We start from the raw sequence: 7,904 nt of genomic DNA, 5'->3' as shown, positions 1-7,904 counted from the left end.
ACCTGTGTTGAACAGTTAATTGATAAGAAAGGTGCTTAAACACAGGTGATGCAAACATACATTAAGAGGAAAGTGCAGAAGGGTCATGTTGGGAGGTATGCATAGCTATGTATCCTTACATACAGTAGTATAGAAAGAAAGTACACGAAACACGTCTGTCTGAATGCGCTAATCTTATAAAACCGCTAGACACATTGTTGTGGTTTTCTTCATTATTTAGTGCGGTTCTCGAGGAAGGTTCAGATAGGGACTATGTAAAAAGCGGACCGGACTAGACTCCGGACCGCCGGACAGGACATCAAAATCTGCAGTCCGGAGCTTGAAGGGTCCCGTCCGGGGGGTGTCCTGTTCAGGGGGTGTCTTGTCCGGGGGGGTGCCTGTGATAGCTATCACCAGGGACATGGGGGAGGGGAGATTACAGCCTCCCCATGTGGTCCGGACCGTCCGGTTTTTGCTACATACCCGGACCATACAATACAAGGAGGCTTTATTCTACCCCTCCTCCTCACCCTGGTAACAGGTGTCACAGGCAGAACCCCCAGACAGGACACCCCCCGGACCGGACGATACAAGCTCCAAAATGCAGAGTTTGATGTCTGGTCCGGCGGTCCGGGGGTTTTGTCCTGGTCCGGTTTTTACCCATACCCATGATATTACCCACCAGCCTATCCCATATGAGAGCCGAGCAATAACGGTTTTAGTGAATCAAGTTTATCAGTGACGCGTGCCACCCTCATTCGCAGCTCAGCTCGCGGGAAGGAAGGCGGCACTCGGCCATGTACCCATGGAAAGCAGGACCAGTTGCTAATATAAGGATGTATTATTATCATTTTATTTATAAGGCGCCAGAAGTGTTTAGCAGCGCCGTACAAAGGAACAGTAGAGGGAGACAAAACTTAGTACAGGTTGAGTATCCCGTATCCGAATATCCATTATCCGAATTATTCAGAAAACCATACATTCCAGAAAGTGAACAAAAAAATATTTTTTGGTACTTTCACGGCTCCCATCGCATGCCATATGTAGTGGCATGCGATGGGATGCGATTTTTGCAGTTTTAAGAATTTTTTAAAAAATCGCATGCGATTTTTAACAGAAATGCATCCAAATGCATTGGAATTAGTATCAAACATGTTCAATGGCCCCCAAATGTCATTTTTGAGGCTGTACCACCCCCACTATCAACGCGAACCCGAAGCGTGGCGAGCGCAGCGGTACGCGTCCTACGACTATTTCATACCCCCACTATCCACGTCGGTGTGGAGTTGAGAATAGAAAGTGTGGCGAGCGCAGCGAGCCACCGAGCCCGAAGCATGGCGAGGGGACGCGTATACCTGTGAAGCCCGCGAGGGGACGCGGATACCTGTGAAGGTATCCGTGTCCCCTCGCGGGGCTCGCCACGCTTCGGGCTCGGTGGCTCGCTGCGCTTGCTACACTTTCTATTCTCAACTCCACGCCGACGTGGATAGTGGGGGTATGAAAAGGTCGTAGGACACGTACCGCCACCCCTCGCGGGCTTGCTGCGCTCGCCACGCTTCGGGTTCGCATTGATAGTGAGGGTGGTACAGCCTCAAAAATGACATTTGGGGGCCATTGAACATGTTTGATACTAATTTCAATGCATTTGGATGCATTTCTGTTAAAAATTGCATGCGATTTTTTTGCTATGCGATGGACATCGTGGGAGCCGTGATTGTACACAAGTACCTATTTTTTTGCTAAAAACTTACTGGGGACATCTGTAACAGCACTACTGAGGGAATGATATGTAACTGGCACTATATATGTGCAAGGCAATGATTGCTTGGTATTTAAATTCAGTGCCTGAGATTGTACACAAATCTATTATCCGAATTATTCCAAAAACCGTGGTTTTTGGAATCATTCGAATTTTTTTTTTTTTTTTTTTTTTTTACCCTCCCTAACCCTCTTTTTATACTTACCAAGTCCCAGGGCGTCTCCGGCATCTTCTCCAGGGTCTCCAGCGGTCCCAGGAATGCATTGCGCGAGTGTGCGCGCGCGCCGGTGACGTCACCGGTGCGCGCGCACACTCGCGCAATGCATTCCTGGGACCGCTGGAGACCCGGAGAAGATGCCGGAGGCCTGCTGTGGACGCCCGGGGACTGCGTGGACGCAGAGGGACCACCGGACACCATCAGGGGACAGGTAAGTATGGCTAAAACAATTTATTCTAAAAACCGGAATATTCCCCTATCCGGAATGCTTGTGGTCCCGAGCATTTTGGATAGGGGATACTCAACCTGTACTACTAGAGGCTTGTGGCCAATGATGGAGAGGAGTATGCAGACGAAGATCGTCACTGAGGCCCTTATTCAGATATGATCACAGTACAAATTTGTTCTCAAAATGGGCAAAACCATGTGCACTGCAGGTGGGGCAGATGTAACATGTGCAGAGAGAGTTTCATATTGGGTGGGGTGTGTTGAAACTGAAATCTAAATTGCGGTGTGAAAATAATGCAGTCAGTATTTAGCCTGCACAGAAACAAAAAAACTCAGACAAATCTAACTCTCTCTATACATGTTACATCTACCCCACCTGCAGTGCACATGGTTTTGCCCATATTGAGAACAAATTTGTACTGAGATCAGATCTGAATAAGGGCCTGAGTGTTTGAGTATAGGAGAGCTGTGAGTGAAATGTGAAGAGGGCTTTGACAACAGGAGGGAAGAGAGCCCTGCTCTGAGGAGTTTACAATCTATTAGGAAGGGGAGAGAGACAGATTACATGAGGTGAATGCAAGTGGGCGGTGGCTTGATAGCAGGATGTAGGCAGGCAGGAGTCGCAGAATCAGCTTCAGGGATAATTTATGCAGCGGAAGGGTAAGCTTTGAGGAATAAGTGAGTTTTCAGTGCCCGTTTGAAGCTTTGCAAGGTTGGGGAGAGTCTAATGGAGCGATGGAGTACGTTCCACTGAAGGGGTGCAGCACGGGCAAAGTCCTGTACTCTAGCGTGGGAAGCAGTGATCAGGGTGGAGGAGAGACGACAGTCGTCGGTGGACCGTAGAGGGCGGGAGGGTGTATGCATGTATGCGTACATAAGTTTGGCGCACATGCCCAATATGGAAATGTATGTTAAGCTGGGTACACACTGAGCAATATGCGGTCTGTTCTGGCCGATTGGACATCCATATTATACCACATTGTAGAACCAACAGTTCTGTTATGCCACATGGTAGTGCCACCAGTTCAAAGCTCTGCAAGCACCTCAAAGGTGGATTTTTTTTCTGTTCAACTTTATTTTTCTAACAGCATAGAGCGATACATGCAGATGTTCAATTGCTGATAAGCACCTGCCTTTATGTCTTTACTTACTATGTTTTTCCTGCCATGCAAGGTTGTCAGTAAAGAAATGAGCCCACCATTATACCTTAACTATTCTACACTGCCCTTGCAAAATTCCCTTTAAATCCAACATGTTACCCTCCTCTGTCAGATGATCTAATTAATGATTCACCACCATACCACCTTGTCCAAATCCTGGTGTGAAACCCAGGAATCGACCTAACACCAGGCCCTGTCCATGAATTAGTCTTGAAATATGTTCTACACTATAGATAAAAGGGGAAAAAAGGATTTAAGGGCACATGATACCTTAAGCTAGGCAAAGCAAAATACTGCTCTTAGCTGCAAGGGAACAAGTGGGGTTACGGTCCACAGACCTCTTCCGCTGGGGTTCTAAAGATCTCCACTCAGTACGCCAGAGCCAACTGCTGCAGCCTGGACAAGACTTGGCTTATGGTAGTTATATTGGTAGACCCTATTGATGGTAGAGGTCAGAGGTTCCCAAATGCGGTTCTCAAGGCGCCAGGTTTTTTAGATAACCATGCCTAGGTACAGGTACATAATGGACATTTACAATGGCTATACCAAATCCAGCCAGGAACAGGATGCATTAATTAGGTTGACAGCCAAAAGGTCTACCACTATTGGTTGACAGTCAAAAGGTTGACACGTGGAAATGTTGACAATGTCAAAAGGTCGACATGATTTTTTCATTTTTTTTTTTTTTTTATCGACTTGTTCCTATTTTATCATCCCAGAGGGCATAGAGGGAGAATGTAACAGTGGGCCGAGCACAGCGAGGCACCGTGCCTGAAGCATGGCGATCATAGCGGTACACTTATACAGTTTACATGTCGACCTATATCGACATAGACAACAAAAAAGTGAAAACCTCATGTCAACCTTTTTCCATGTGGACATTTTGCTTGCATTGACCTTTAGACTGTTGACGCATAGTGGTCAACTTAACAACTTGTACCCCCAGACATATACAGAGCAGCACAGGTGGTGTGTGGACAGTGGTGGCAGTAGATTATGCACAACCTGGTGTGTGTGTGTGTGTACAGTGGTGGTGCAATGGGCAGTGCCTGATCAACCAATACACTGATTAGTCTGTAGCCTAGGGGGCCAGGGGGAGGGGGGGGGGGGGCGCCTTGCTGGGGACAGCTGAGGAATAGAATGAAGGCCTAATTTAATCCATGCTTGTTAGCCATCACCCAATGTACCATGGGGGACAAAGTTTATAAGGTGAATGCCAGATGGCTGTGCCAATGTAACTTACTGATAGAACCATTACTTTATGTACATTGTGCTACAGTGCCAGCTGGGCAGCCTAAAGCCAAAGTCTCCTTCACATGCCACAAGCATTAGATCCTACATGCCAGTTGTGCCCATAGACATGCGTTTATCAACATTACAATGGGAGCTACATGTGCATTAGCCAGGGTTGCCTACTCTCCTGGAATGGCTGTGAGTTTCACGAAAATCGGGTCCCCCTCCCGGTGCCACGGAAAAGTGGGCAACCCTTCCGGATACCTGTGCCCCCCCCCCACACACACACATACACATCTCCCCCTCGGCAGCGTTAATTACCTGTGATTCACAGCTTTTTTGATAGAGGGGTGGGGCTAAAAGGCAAACCGTGTTGTTTAGCCCTCCTGGAAGACGCAGGATTTGCAGTACTGGGGGCGGGGCTTGATTACATCCTCCCCCGAAGTGCTGCTGACAGTCACCACTCGGCTTCTTCTTCTGAAGAGGAGACTTTAAAAGTAGGCAACCCTGGTATTACCCCATGGCACCCCGGACCTTTATTTCCAGCTTTTCTCGGCAGAACGAGCCTGGCAGCTTGTGATGTGGGGCTCGTTCTGCCGAGAACCCCTGTTCATTGCTGTCGGGGAAGACAGTATTGAATAGGGCCCCGCAGCCATCTCCCCTGTTGCGAGATGGCTGCGGGAGCACGACAGACATTGAATACCCCCCTTAATCATGCCCTGGCAATGGGGCTTGCAGGGACTGGCATCTGTAATGCCATCTCTCCATGTTCTGACTCTCAGGGATACATCCGCTGTCTATGGAGGACAGAACTAAATATGCGTTATATGGCAGCAGTAGCGGACAATGCAGTGCAGGGCTCTCTCGCAACAATGTCACTCTGTACACATCTGACATCTCCATCATATATTGGTAGATGTATACACTATTAGTAATTCATTGTGTAACATCCAGGCCAGTTATAAGCCAAGCTCACACCCTTTTGTACTATAATGTGATTATCAGCAATGATTCAGCAGCCCCTACAATAAGCTGGCAATGGCTACATTATCTGTTTGTGCGGCCCTATAGTAATCATTGTGCTCATTACAATGGATCTCATTTGGATTAGGAAGCACAAAAACTGCATTTGTACCCAGGATGTGACATGCTAATCCCAGACTGGGTCCAGGTAATACTTCTCCCACTTTTGTTGGTAAACTGCTCAATCAGAGGTGTGTCACTCAGGTGCCAAAAGGGAGGGGCAATTCTGTCTAGGAAAAAACATTTGGTATCCCAATTGCACACTGAGTGAAACACAACTACATAATAATCAGAGGTACTTGTTTCCTAGCACGGCCACACCGATGTTGATCGGGTTGGTCGCACTGATCGCATCGCATGCGACCAAATCGCATGCGATGCGATGCGACCGACGCGATGGTCCCGATTTTTACATTGATTGAAATGTGAATAGGGTCCCTGGGACCCTATTTTACATTGGATTCAATGTAAAAGTCTCCCCAGACCTCAATTTTAACCCCCTCAACGGCACCCCACAATTGACGCCAGCCCGAAGCGTGGCGAGCGGCGGCGGTACGCGTCCTCCGACCTTTTCATACCCCTACTATCCATGTCGCGTGGAGTTGAGAATATAAAGTGTGGCGAGCGCAGCTAGCCACTGAGCCCGAAGCGTGGCGAGCACACACGTATAACTTCACAGGTATACGCGTGCGCTCGCCACGCTTCGGGTTGGCGTCAATCGTGGGGTGACGTTCACAATGGGGGGGGGGCATATACAATGAGAAATTGGCCCATTTCCCATTGTTAGCTACAGTATGTAAAAAGTGCTTAATCGCGACCGACGCGATTACAATGTTAAAAATATTTTAACATTGAACCCTATGGGAAAATCGGGTGCATCGTGTCGGTCGCGTGCCATGTTAATGCACCCGACCGACGCGATGGACCCGATTTTGCCTTTGCCGGCAAAATGGACCTGATTTCAAAGGAAATCGGGTCCATCGGGGGTAATCGTGTACCTTAAGTTAAGGTACACGATTACCCCCGATTGTGGCCGTGCTAGGAAACAAGTACCTAATCAGATAACACAGAGATTTTGGGGTACTTGTGTATTTTGGCGGCGCCCCCGATGTCCGTCGTACGACGAACAGATCGCATCGCATGCCATGCACCCGATGGCATACGATGCAACGCGATTTTGACCCCCTATACGACCAAAAATCGTATAAAGCACCCTAAAGGGTGCTTTTGAGCACCCAAATGGGTGCTTACAATGTTAAATGCACCCCCACGCCGCCCCCCCACTATAAACGTGAACCCGAAGCGTGGCGAGCGCAGCGAGCCCGCGAGGGGCGGCGGTACGTGTCCTACGACCTTTTCATACCCCCACTATCCACGTCGGCATGGAGTTGAGAATAGAATAGTGTGGCGAGCCACCGAGCCCGAAGCGTGGCGAGCGGACGCGGATACCTTCACAGGTAAACGCGTCCCTTCGCGGGCTTCACAGGTATCCGCGTCCCCTCGCGGGGCTCGCTGTGCTCGCCACGCTTCGGGCTCGGTGGCTCGCTGCGCTCGCCACGCTTCGGGCTCGGTGGCTCTCTGCCCTCGCCACACTATTCTATTCTCAACTCCACGCCGACGTGGATAGTGGGGGTATGAAAAGGTCGTAGGACGCGTACCGCCGCCCCTCGCGGGCTCGCTGCGCTCGCCACGCTTCGGGTTCACGTTTATAGTGGGGGGGTGGCGTGGGGGTGCATTTAACATTGTAAGCACCCATTTGGGTGCTTAACATTGTATAAGCACCCATTAGGGTGCTTATACAATGTTTAATCGCATCGTATGGCATTGTATGCCATGTACAATGGCATACAATTTCAAAATTGTATGCCATCATGCACTATCGTACGATATCGCGTCGCATCGCATACCATCGTATGCGTTATGGTATGCGATGCGATGCGATGGGCGCCGCCAAAATACACAAGTACCGATTTTGGTTGCGTATATCTGCAGATATAGGGCTAAGCCCCCAGGCCGTACGTCAAGGCATGGTTTGGGAGTGTGGTCCCCCTCATGTTGATATGGCTGGTGTGTTCCAGGTTAGCACACCCTAACACTTTATTAACACTTATTTTTTCCTATCACATTGTATATATTTTGTATTTTAATCCCACCTTCACTTCCCTACATAGCGCCTATGTGCTTCTTATTAACCCCTACTAATTTTCATTTGTGTGCTGCCCTGAAATACTCAGCCTGTGTCGGCATGTTGGGGGCCCACACTTCAGACCCATACCCAGTATTAGGGACCCCCAGTGACAGAGAT

The sequence above is a fragment of the Crinia signifera genome, chromosome 8 (genome assembly GCF_055691185.1).
Source record: "Crinia signifera chromosome 8, ASM5569118v1, whole genome shotgun sequence".
NCBI classification, from domain to species: domain Eukaryota; kingdom Metazoa; phylum Chordata; class Amphibia; order Anura; family Myobatrachidae; genus Crinia; species Crinia signifera.
This window is presented reverse-complemented; position numbering follows the sequence as displayed.